Below are 13,579 nucleotides of genomic sequence, written 5' to 3'. Positions count from 1 at the left end.
ACATACTTTATCCCACTGGAGTGAATATCAAAGTTCTCTACTACTCTGTTCAGTTCAATAAATCAGTTGAAGTTTTGCTGCAAAGAACTGTGTCTGACTGATTATCCTGTTGCATTGACCTACACCAGGTACTGGGAGTTGCAGGGAGTTGCACGGGTACACTGGGGTTTGGGGCACACTACAAGCAGTTTTAGCCTGGTCACACACAGCCTTAATACACAGCAAAAGTAGACTTAACACACACATAAAATGGGGGTTCTACTGTATTTGTTAAGATGTGGGAATATAGAAAGCATGTGTGAAATCTAAATAATAGCTTCACGGTCTGATTGTTATGGAGCAAAATAAACACATGCTGTGTATGTATATAGAGAGAATTATTTGTTATCAAGTTTTTATACAGGACAACTGCTCTGCATTCTTAAAGCCCTTAAAAATCATTTCAAGAATGGGGAGGCAAATAAATATTAGATTAAATTCTCACTATAATTCAAGCTGTGATTGGCCGGGGGAAAGCAGATAGGCAAATAGCTAAATATTACTCTAGATATCCCTTAGGCTGGCACTCCAGTAATTGTTTCAGCAGCACCCATGTATAGGGGAGAGTTTAGGTACCACTTGCCTTATATTTTTTAGTACAGGTATGGGATCTGTTATCCAGAAACCTGTTGTCCAGAAAGCTCTGAATTACAGAAAGGCCATCTCCCATTTTATCCAATCCAAATAATCCACATTTTTTAAAATCATCTCCTTTTTCTCTTTATTTGATCCAAACAAAGTAATAATTAATTCTCATTGGAAGGAAAACCAGCCTATTGGGTTTATTTAATGTTAACACGATTTTCTAGTAGCCTTAAGGAATGAAGATCCAAATTATGGAAATATCCGTTATCTAGAGAACCCCAGGTCCTGAGCATTCTGGATGACAGGTCCTCTACCTGTGTTGTTATTATGAGAAAAAAAAAGTATATGCCTTAGACTAGAGTAATAAAAGATAGAAAAAATGAAACTTGAACTTGGGGTCTTTCTTTCTTTCTTTCTTTCTTTCTTTCTTTCTTTCTTTCTTTCTTTCTTTCTTTCTTTCTTTCTTTCTTTCTTTCTTTCTTCCTTTTCCTTCCTTCCTTCCTTCCTTCCTTCCTTCCTTCCTTCCTTCCTTCCTTTCTTTCTTTCTTTCTTTCTTTCTTTCTTTCTTTCTTTCTTTCTTTCTTTCTTTCTTTCTTTCTTTCTTTCTTTCTTTCTTTCTTTCTTTCTTTCCCTTTACAACAAATTCCCATTACTTGACTATGGAAGATAAAGATTGCAACAGCAGCTTTATATGTATTCAGACTGGCCCAAATCTCTAATCTCCATGTGATTCTTTTTTCTCTTTGGTCAGGGTTTAGTTTCAATTTCTGTGATTGCTGATCTCTTGAGAAATATTTTTTTCAGGCAGAGCTCTCTGCCAAGGATTTTATTAACCTCTAGCATTTATTTGATAAGATTATGTGCTTTGTATATTATAGTCTAAATTTATCTTAATGCTGCTGAATAATAATTTTGGAGTGTTACAAAACTTGAATGTAGAAATAGATCAGAGGAGAGTTGTACTGACGGCAATTTTCCCACTGGGAAACATTTTTAGAATTGGCAATTGTAGTACTGCCAGGCATCTCTAGATGACCCACAATATCTACAAGACTGATAGTATCATGAATAACCACTTTTTTTTTGTAAGGGAAGCATCTTCCTATGTTACAGACTGCCACTTCAAATTCATTTTTTTTTTATAAAGGAAGAAGACAGCAAATTACTTGCCTGGGGTTGGCGAGTCTTCAGCAATCACCCAAATTCATTTAAAGTTCAAATAAAAGTGACACACACAAACACTGCACCATTATGCAATGTCACCCCCCATCATGTCTTCACTCAGATTTTATGTACCAAATACAGGTATGGGACCTGTTAACCGGAATGCTCAGGACAGGGGGTTTCCGGATAAAAGATCTTTCTGTAATTTGGACCTTAAGTCTACTAAAAAAAGCATGTAAATATTAATAGAACCCAATAGGATTGTTTTGCCTCTAGTATGGATTCATTTCATCTTAGTTGGGATCAAGAACAAGGTACTATTTTTTTTAAAAAAAGGATGTATTTTTAAAATTTTTTAATCATTTGATTATAATGGAGTCTATAGGGCCCATTTACTAACAATTACTAAACAGTTTTTGCCGGAAAACTCCTAAAAAGTCGGATATTTGGGCTGAACCCAGCGCAGACCATGAAAACTTTCAATTTAGATAGATGCCTCTCCTATTGAAAATTCACCATCTCAAACTTGTCGAAGTCACGTAGAAGTCAATGGTAGATGTCTTTTTTGTAATTTAAAGATATCATGATCTGCTCTGGGTTTTGTCTGATAATCTGAAAAATTCTGGGTTTTTGGGCGAAAACTAGAAAAATTAGAGTGATTCCTGAGTCAAATCCCAAAAAATTGAGAGATTCGGATTTTTACTCGAATTTGTTGAGGCTTTTCCGCTCCCAACTTTTTCAAGCTGATTATGTGATAAATTAGTTAAAATCATGGAAGGGAGTTTGGTCAGATTTGTTTCCATAAAAAAACTAGATCAATTGGAGTTTAAAAGTAAATCAGCCCCTTAGGGGCAGATGTATTAAGGGTCGAATATCGAGGGTTAATTAACCCTCGATATTCGACTGGGGAATTAAAATTTTGCGCAAATAGTTCGATCGAAGGAATAATCGTTCGACCAAAAAAAGATAGTTTTTTCTTAAAGAGACAGTACTTCGACTATTGACCGTCGTGCACAAGCAGTAAAGGGGTATGTGCTGTCTCCCACAGGCGGAGCTCACCAGCCATGCTGCGGCAGGGGCATGAAGGAAAGCTGCAGGCTGCGAATGTGTCACTGACTGAGGGAATATCTGACAGGGGTCACACTTGGAAGAAACGATGAGGGCCTTACCCTCCAACCAGCAGCTGCCACACAAACCGGACCCTCCTCAGGTCTCTCTTTACCCTCCGCCAAATGGTTAGGAGCTAAGGTTGCGGCTGGTTCCTAGTGCCAATTAGTTCCCCCCGTGACATCATGGGGACCAGGGTCGATCTGAGATGGTGGGGCCCCAAAAGAGTCGGGTTTTTTCATTTTGGCTGAAAAATTACAACTAAAAATCGTTCGACTATTCGACCATTCGATAGTCGAAGTACTGTCTCTTTAAAAAAAACTTTGACCACCTACTTCGCCACCTAAAACCTACCGAGCATCAATGTTAGCCTATGGGGAAGGTCCCCATAGGCTTTCTAGACAATTTCTGATTGAAGGAAAATCGTTCGATCGATGGATTAAAATCCTTTGAATCGTTCGATCGAACGATTAGCGCTAAATCCTTCGATATTCGAAGTCAAAGGATTTAACTTCGAGGGTCGAATAACGAGGGTTAATTAACCCTCGATATCCGACCATTAGTAAATGTGCCCCTAATATTCTGCTAGTCCAAGAAGACATACAAACCCCTCTTGGAAGAAATTTGTGTTGCTTCAGTTAATTTTGTTCCTCGGTTCTATAGGGGTGGTACCTCTTGTCTTTTCTCCTTTTAAAATAAGTTCCCCTGTTATCTTCTTGGACCGTAGCACTTAGAACTCTTTGGTAACGAGTCTAAAAAAATCACTGGCCTGATTTTTCTTGGGGTACAACCTATATAGTTAAGACGGATGGCACCTCAATGGAAGGGGGTGCACTGTGCTAGGGTAAAGAATGGCTAAGAGGTCGGAGAAGTGTTTAAACTAGGCAAGTGGGGAACAAGGACAGGGGGGAACTAGGGTAGCCAACCTAGGTGCCTAGGGTGCCCTGTCATCTTGGCCCGGCCCTGCCAGATTTGACCAGATTCAAATTGAGATTCAAATTGAGGTATCCTAAACCCCAGAATTTGTATGGATCACGCCATAACAATCCATCTGTACAAGTGGCTATTCACAAACATATAAAGAGGATTAGGAGTGAATCATCAGGTACAGGTATAGATCCTGCAAGGGACCTGCGGTTTTCCGGTTAACGGATCTTTCCATAATTTGGATCTTCATACCTTATGCCCACTAGAGGATCATGTAAATGGATCTATCTGTAATTTGGATCTTCATACATTATGCCCACTAGAGGATCATGTATACAGTAAATTAACCCAAAAGGCGGGTTTTGCTTCCAAAAAGGATTAATTATATCTCAACTGGAATCAAGTACAAGGTACTGTTTTATTATTACAGAGAAAAGGGAAATTATTTTTAAAATTTTGGATTATTTAGATAAAATGAAGTATATGGCAGACAGCCTTTCCGTAATGCAGAGTTTTCTGCATAATGGGTTTCTGGATAATGGATCCCAGAACTGTATTCTATTTCATATTGATTGAAAACCCTTTCCTTGATCTTAAAAGGGTGTTAGGAGTTTAGAATAATCAGGTATTCTGCCATAAATTTTACTGACTCCAGCATCATTGCATATACATTTGTATAGAGTGTGCAATTGCATTATACAGGTATATAATCTATTATCTAAAATTCTATGTGACCTGGGGTTTTCTGGTTAAAGGAACAGTAACACCAAAAAGTGAAAGCTTTTTAAAATAATTAACATATACTATACTGGCATGCACTGGTAAAAGCTGAGTGTTTGCTTCAGAAAGACTACTATAGTTTCTATAAATAAGCTGCAGGGGGCAGCATTTCAAGCTGGAAAAAAGGAGAAAAGGAAATTTTCTAGTAATATAACTGGCAATGTTTTCCCTTGAATGGTATTGCAGATACACAAACTTCTTGTTATCTAATCATTGAGCTTTAAGTACCTTTTACTCTCAGTTTAGATTTACTTTTATGATATTATCTTGTTGGTTGAAGGAATTGTTCAGTATAAAAATAAAACTGGGTAAATAGATAGACTGTGCAAAATAAAACATTTATTCAATATGGTTAGTTATCCAAAAATTTTATGCATATAGGCTGGAGTGACTGGATTTCTAATATAATAGCCAGAACACTACTTCCTGCTTTGTAGCTCTCTTGGTTTTCATTGATTGGTTAAAAGGCAATAGCAACCAATCAGTGACTTGAGGGGGCCACATGGGTCATAACTGTTGCTTTTGAATCTGAGCTGAATGCTGAGGATCAATTACAAACTCACTGAACAGTTATGTCCCATGTGTCCCCCCTTCAAATCACTGCCTAACTCAGAGTTATAGAGCTGAAAAGCAGGAAGTAGTGTTCTGGCAATTATGTGAGACATCCAGTCACTCCAGCCTTTATACATTACATTTCTGGCTAACTAACTATATTAGAAACATTTTTTATTTTGCACCACAGCCTGTTTACTCGGTTTTTATTTTTACACTGAACTGTTCCTTTAACATTCTACTGCTGTTCATAATAAATTTAAAGGATCTACCACCCACATTTTTTGCCTTTTTTAAAATTTAATGTATTTATATATTTTATAGGGTCTTCATAAGTATAGAACAATTTTGGTTGGAGGCACTTTGCTTTAGCCGGGGTGTATCTATGGCGTGTGCTGTCCATCCCATTCTAGTAAGTAATGCCTTTCATTGTTGCCTTATTTATTTCCTGTACTTTCTTGTTGTTGATTTAAACTTAAGCTTTTCTTTCATTTACTTTGATGTTCTGTCTTTTATTTTTTTTTTAGTTTCTTATCTTTTTCCATTACCAAGACATCCTTTCCTTTGCCTTAATGAATTCTCTGTTTGCTCCTACATAATTTATAAGATCTGTTTTTTTCTCTATTCCTTTTAGTCTTCTTTTTCTTCCTTCAGGTTCTGGGAAACAGCCTTTAAAGGGGTAGTTCACCTTGGAGATTCTTTTTAGTATTTAGAAACAGTTTGCCATTGGTTTCATTTTTTATTATTTGTGGTTTTTGAGTTGTTTAGATATTTATTCAGCAGCTCTCAATTTGCCATTTCAGCAATCTGGTTGCTAGGGTCCAAATGACCCTAGCAGCCATACACTGTTTTGAATAAGAGACTGGAATATGAATTGGAGAGGGCTTGAATAGAAAGAAAAGTCATAAAAAGTAGCAATAACAAAAATGGTGTAGCCTTACAGAGCATTTGTTTTTAGATGGGGTCAATGACCCCCATTTGAAAACTGCAAATGTCAGAAGAAGCAAACAATTAAAAAAATAATGAAGACCAATTAAACAGTTGATTAGAATTAGCCATTCTATAACATACTAAAAGTTGACTTAAAGGTGAACCACCGCTTTAAGATTAGGTGAGCGAAAATCGTACCGAAACAAAGTTTTATTCTGTCATTCTATATTAAAATTTTATTCTCCAGATTGAAGATCAAGAATACATTAAAATCTTGAAATGAAATTGCTTTTATTCATGTCACATTGGGGAAGTCCCTTTCCTGGTCACATGTCTTGCTATGACATTTTAGTTTTAGTGCTGCTAAGAAAGGGCAAATATGCCTGGACTTGGGGCCCTAAGTGACCAGTGCGCTTATGAGTTTGGCAGCTTCTTGCTGACAAATAATTAAGATGAGTTGCCTCTGTGGGTCCAGCACAAGCGGGCCCACAAAAGGGATCCCATGAAAAGGCTCCGAAGGAGAATTCGGCGTCTCTGCAGGCCAGGTTTGAGATCCAGACCCTTCAGAGGATGTGGAGCAACCTTAAAAGGAAGGAGCCTGAATATGTGATGCAGCTGCATCTAGAAAGTAAGTAGTTACATTTTTAGTCCAAACAGGTTAATGTTTAATGTTAAAAATGTACTAAATAATACTTTATTTGACTTAAGGAAGGCAAGCTGCCCCTGAGTGGTGAGTTGGATATAGGTGAAGGTAGTTCCCCATAGAAATGTCTCTGAGTATCCCAGTATGTTTATTGTCATCACAAATGCCCTACATTGACAGTTCATTTAAGGTTTGTAGAAAAAAGATTAGGACATGTGATGCACTAGTATGTGTCTGTCTTTTGAAATATTGTGAAGTTTTATGTATGTAAAAATAAAATTTGAACATCATTTTGTCTTAGACATCTGGGTGGATGATATCAGCGAGTCTGCCCCAATGAGCCTGACAATTATTTTATAATTTTAATGTGTCCCTTGAAGCTTGTTTGTCCATCACTATCTGTTAATGACCTACAACACTGAAAATAAGGAAACAAAAAAAACTTTACTATAGAGAACTAAAACATATATATATTTAACTTAGAAATCCACATGCCAGAGGAATCCAGCCACGAGGAGACCCAGGAACATCTTGAGGAGCCACAACCTCAGGCTACACTACAAGCCAGCCAGGAGGAGACCCAGGAGGGAGCCAGGCAGGAGCCCACCCTCAGTCAAGTGTGGTGTGAGCTCCAAATGCTCAAAGAAAGGGTGGAGCGCCTGTAAAAGGCAAAAACCCCTAACTTTGTGGAATGTTTTTATATGTTGTAAAAATAATTTTTCTACAAAAATCATATGTAAAAAAATTAACTATTTTTTTCACAGTAAAATGGTGGATTTTTTTTACTATCAAACACTTGATGCTAAATATATGTATGTAGTGTTGTAATGTTTCAAGTGTAGAGGAAAAATGAATAGCTAACCATATACAGCATAAAACACTCTGTTGTCAGTTACAGTAAAAACAAAGTGACAGGCTGAAATTAAAACTGATTGTTATAGATCGACTACAACAGTGCAACACGTTGCAACAAAGGGGTTTCCAGTTGTGAATGCATTCATGTTTAGCCAAATCCTTAACATATGTAACTGATTTTTTAGTTCAAGACAATAATGAAGAGTTTAAAAAAAAAAAACACGTTTGACCATTTCTGTCCCTATATATTTGTGGGAGGAGGGCAACCATCAGCATGTGTAAAATGCATGTGTAAAATGCTGAATCGTTATCAATGGTGTAGGTTATTACATAAAAAAATAATAATACATTTAAATATGTGTAACTTGTCAAAATACAAATATGTAAATTTAAAAAGTCACAGGCATTTTTTCCTCCTGGATATGACGAAATTGTGCTAGAGATTATGATGTCAGTGGCAGAACAGTGTGCAAGATGTAGCTTCATCTTATCCCTTCGCCTGGTCTAAGGTGGCGAATAGGGATGGGCGTTTTTTTTCGCCATGTTTCCCCGCAAAAATGACGGCCATAGACTTGTATGGTGGCGTGCGTAAAAAAACAAAAAGATGCACGTCATTTCGCCGGCGGCAAATTTTTAGTGAAACGAAACAGGTCAAATTCGCCCATCCCTAGTGGCGAAGTCAACTCTGGCGAAAGAGGTAGCGTTCTGTAAAATTCACACCTTATTGACTTTGCGGACTAATGACCATTAACTACCGCGAAAAGTCGCTTGTCAATAGCGTGTGAACAAATGCTAGCGACAGTCCCGTTCGCTAGCTAATTGTACTCTACGCACGTTAGTGAATTGGTGATGTCGCTGCGGATGAGATTTCTGTCGTATTGTCGCTACAGTTAGCCACTTTGTCCTTTAGTGAATCTGCCCCATTGTGTGTGTTAATGCTATTCATTATACTGTAGGTATTTACATGCACTTACTAGGATTGTTCTTTGGGGCCAATGCATCTCAAGTTAAAAAATAGCAATACAGCTCCCAATGACTTCTACATGAACTCACCAGCTTTAGATATCAATTGTTCTCTTTTTAAGTTATTTGCGCTGAATAAACGAAAAAATGTGAGCTTTTGGATTTTTTTCCCTCGGTTATTAGTGTAAATTCTTGTTCATAGAAACCCACAGTAATGTCTGTGGGTAGATTTCAGTTTAGCTTTGAAGACTTTTCCAGAAGTCTTGGAAAATGACTCAAGGGTAGAGAGAGATATCTCTTAAGAAAAAGTTTTTATTGTAAAAAAAGAAAAAAGAAAAAAGAGAAACAACTACGGGCTATGTAATAAAAGGCACTACGTTTGCCCAGGAGCAGTAACTTATAGCAACCAATCAGCAGATAGCATTTACTGCTCACCTATTTAAAAAAACAAATATCTTATTGGTTGCTATGGGCAAACTTAGTGGGGATCATTTATAAACAGGGCCTTTTATTACATATGGGGGTTAATTTTCTAATATATGACAGAGAAATAAAATGTATTATAGGAAAATCTCCGGTTTTCATCAAGCATGACTAATATTTGGATGGCTGGGTGACAAATATAGTGTTAAAGCTCTCATTGCTCTTTGTAAAGTGACAAAAATGCTCTCAATATCCACTGAAAATCTTCACAGTTTATTGAGATAAAAAGAAAGTTTAGACAGCAATGTGTGGGTCCTGCACAGAGAAGAGCGACCCAGTTTGTAAAGCTTCAGAATCCCAGGACTGAAAAAAAGACGGCAGTTATTTACAAACATTACATGAATTGATTTCCAATCAAATGAATTGACAGTACATTTTCATTTCTCTATGGAATATTGTTCATTAGACAGTTCCTACACTGTGAACTCAATGCTTCATATTTTTACAAAATAGTCTCTTTTATTACGGGGGTTTATTTATCAAAGGTTGAATGTCAGAGGTTTTTTATACCTCAAATGAACTTGAATGAACTCACAACTTGAATGGTTTCTTATTTAAGAAAAAAACTTGAATGGGAAAAACTCAATTTGGCGAGTTCCAGCTGCGAAACCTAAAAACTCGAATTGATCAAGATCTTGGTGGAAAAAAACTCGAATCTCTCAAATTGATCGAGTTTTTGGGCAAAACCCACTGAAAAAAACTGGAACATCACGAAGACTATTAACATCTTCAAATGGTTCAAGGGACGTCTGCCATTGGGGCAAATTGCGCCAGTGCTTCGCAAATTCACTAAAATCCGAAGTTGCACTCAGGGGTAGCGTAAGGTTGCGAAGTTGCGCTAGCGTTGATTCGCTAAGCGAAGCGAAGTTACACTAGCGATGGTTAATTTGCATACGGCGCCAAATTCAAATTTCATGTAGCAGCACTACAAATGCCTGGGAAACCTTCAAAACATCAAATCAAATTTTTATTTTGCCCTACACATGTGCCCACTGTATAGTTTAGGTGCCATGAGTTAGGAAATGAAGGAGGGGAGCCCCAAAAAATTTTTCGATCTTTTTCAGCCTATCACCCATAATATAGAAAAAACGCCAGCGTTTTTGGGGACTTAGAAAAATTTTTAACTTTTTTTGAAGAAATCCCTATCTACTCTATTGCGATTCGCCTGGTCTGAGGTGGTGAAGGAAGTTTAGCGTAAAAGGTAGCGTTCAGAAAAATGCACGCGTTAGTGAATTTGCGTGGTTACATCCGTTGCGCAAATTCGCCAGGCGTAAGGGTGCGAAGTTACGCTAGTGAAGTTACGCTAGCGTCCGTTAGTGAATTTGCGAAGTAACGAAAATGGCCAATGCTAGCGAATTGACGCTAGCGTTAGGCGCTTCGGCGCACAGTGAATTTGCCCCATTGACTTCTGCATGACCTCAACAGGCTTTAGATGGTGTATTTTCAGATTCAAGCTATTTCCACAGTCAAGGTATAATAAATCTGTTTTTGTCCAAAAATTCTAGGTTTTTTTTTCATCTGAAAATGTAAATTATGACCAACAAACACAACTCGAACCTTAATAAATAACCCCCTGCATGTTGTGCACATTGACAAGAATCCCCATTCCTGGAGCACTTTCTTTCTATGACTGAAACCAGTGGAAAGTTACAGTATATCCTGTAGCCAAGGAATAATGTAATTCAGGTGATTCCTGATTCCTGATTTTTTAATGTGCGCTGGCTATTGTGCAATAAACTGAAGATTTCAGAAAAATCATACGATTCGTATTTTTCCGGGATTTTTCCCCGCAAACAAAAATTTCCAGAAAAGTGTATTAATAAATAAGGTGAAAAAACCCGTGCGGATTTGGTCTGAGTTTTTTTTTTCAGAAAAAAATGAAATAAATTCAGACTTTAAAAAATAATCCTCCAATTGTTGTGTGATTCAGAATCTGATTTATTTTGTTTGCTTTGCCCTTCCTTAGTAACCTCTCCCTAAAGCTGTTTGCTCTTTCCTTACCCTTTTCTTTATAGACCATACTAACCTATACTATCTTGCTTACATCAGCCTTAAATGTTTTCAACTCTGTCCCATTTCATTGCTAAAGCACATCATGAATTATATCAGCTATAAAATAATCTAATAATAAAGACAGTAATCACCATAAATAATGACTCTCAGGCCCTTTCCCTCAATATTATCCAAGCAGATGTAATTGTTTTACACACACAAGCTTTATATCATGTTAAAAAATGTATTCATCCGGCCCTGTTAAAAGGACAAAGTTTTCAGCCATAATTAAATGCATCCCCCTTACCTATCATTATCCAGCCAGTAAAGCTGTCAGAGTTCATTCTGAATTTCTCGCACGTCTCACTTTCCCTTCCCAGAAATGCTGACATGGGTTTTTAATCAACTCTCATACATTTATATTTTTATTATATTCGCTTTCCTATCAAATTAAGTTGCCTCAGGCCATCAGATCCATTCCTCCTCCTGAACTGTATTAAAAACTTTTTGGCAACCCCCTCATTTGCCCTTGTAATCTCTGGAAATATTGCCCCTGCCTTTATTTATTGGTAATGGCCATAGAGACCTCCTACAAGGCACACGGAAGCTGTGGTAGAGGCATAAAGTAACATTTAAGGGCACATTTATTAAACCTCTAATTTTTCGGGTCTGGCTTTTTGATAAAATCTGAAAAAGTTGCTGGGAAAAAAAGCACTTTTTCAGGATTTATTATGCGTCAAAACTGTGGTGAATCCGAAAAATACTCTAGTTAAAAAATCTGTTGAAATCATGTACAAGTCAATGGCAGATGTTCCTTTTACTATTTGAAGATCTTTCTTGCCTTTATGATCTTCGATGGTTTTGGGCTGGTTTTTCATCGATTCAATTTGATGCGCGATTTTGCCGCAACTTTTACCCACATCAGCAGAAATTATCAATAATTTTTCACGAAAAAAACATTGTGACAAAATCGAGTATTGTACGATTTCACTCCGAAAACTCGACTTTATTAAAAATTTTGCTGTGAAAACAATGTCAAGAAATAACTTCAGGGACATCTGCCATTGACTTCTACATGACCTCGACAGGTTTGACATGGAGTATTTTCGGATTTGGATTTTTAGCAGCTTTGGGGTAGAATACATCTCTTTGAGTTATTTGTTTCCATGAAAAATTCGAGTTTTGCCCTTTAAAACCTCGACCAGATAAATTCAAGTTTTAACAAATGGGCCCCTTACAGTTTTGTGCTAATATTATAAGCTCTATTTTTCAGGAGGCATTGGGTAAAAGATTGAAAGCGGAAAAAACCTGCTGTTTTTCCATTAATTCACCACTGGGTCTGTAATATCAGTTCAAAGAGGTTGTATGCTGGGAACCTCATTTATAAACCCTTGAGTGTCTGGGTTTGTGCAATTACTATCAGAACCTGTCAGTGAATTCCTGCACTTACTTGCATTTTGTGCCCAACTGGAATATAAAATTAATAATGTTTTTTGTCCCATGAGTCCCCCCAGAAGATAAAAAGTTTCCTGTCCCAGGGACCTCTTTATCAGTTACAGACTTTGTATTGGGGATCATTTTATATTTATATATTGTGGCATAACTATACAAGAAGCAGACCCCGCAGTCGCAGGGGCGGACAGGGAACAGGGGGGCCTGTACTGTGGGGTCTGCTTCTTCTATCTAATAAAAAACCCTCCTCCCCAACTGTGCTCTCTTACCAGCGAGGAAGGGGGAAGCAAGTTGGGGGCAGAGTCAGGCAGGATGTGGGCGGGGGGAGGCGGGATGTGGGTGGGGTGGAGCTGGGACGGGAAGCCGGCTGAAGGATGGATATTGGAGTGTGATGGGCCCCTCTGAAGATTTTTGTTGCAGGGGGGCCCGGCGCACTCTCGTTATGCTACTATTTATATAATCCCTGTCACTTTTACACTTTGAGACTGATTTTAGTTTTCTCTTACTTTTAGGGTCCAATTACTATTATATAGTGAATAAAGTACCCCTCTTGTAAATTTTAAGGATATTATAAATTACCAAGGAGTTTCATGACCATATAAAACATGAGGCTGAAGGCTGAGTGTTTTTATACAGGTCATGGAACTCCGAGGTAACTTCTAATATCCTCATATTTTGCAACAGAGGGTACTTTATTTATTATAATACACAAGTTTCAGTGAGTCATGTGACAGAAATAACATCACTACTCACCGTTTATAACTGATGACGTCAGAACTCACCGTTTATAAGGATATAACTTACAAGATATTCATGGCTTTTGTGTATTATAAAGATTTAATGAAAGAGAGAAGGGTTAAGGGCACAATAATTTAAAAAGCAATCTTCTAAACTAAAGTAATAAAACAAGACTCAATATAATACATAACATGCCAGTAATTACTTTGTGTATACGGTAACTCAGATGGGGCAGACAATTCCACGAGAAACAGATCTGATAATTGTGCTTTATATTTCCCCATAGTCTTCAATGTAATTTCCATTAGATACATCTTGAGTTGTTTTTTTTTTTTTTTGCATAATTTTTTATCTGTTCCAACATTATTC

Source organism: Xenopus laevis, chromosome 2L (assembly GCF_017654675.1).
Source record: "Xenopus laevis strain J_2021 chromosome 2L, Xenopus_laevis_v10.1, whole genome shotgun sequence".
Taxonomy (NCBI): domain Eukaryota; kingdom Metazoa; phylum Chordata; class Amphibia; order Anura; family Pipidae; genus Xenopus; species Xenopus laevis.
The sequence above is the reverse complement of the archived record's forward strand: the minus strand, read 5'-3'. Positions refer to the sequence as shown.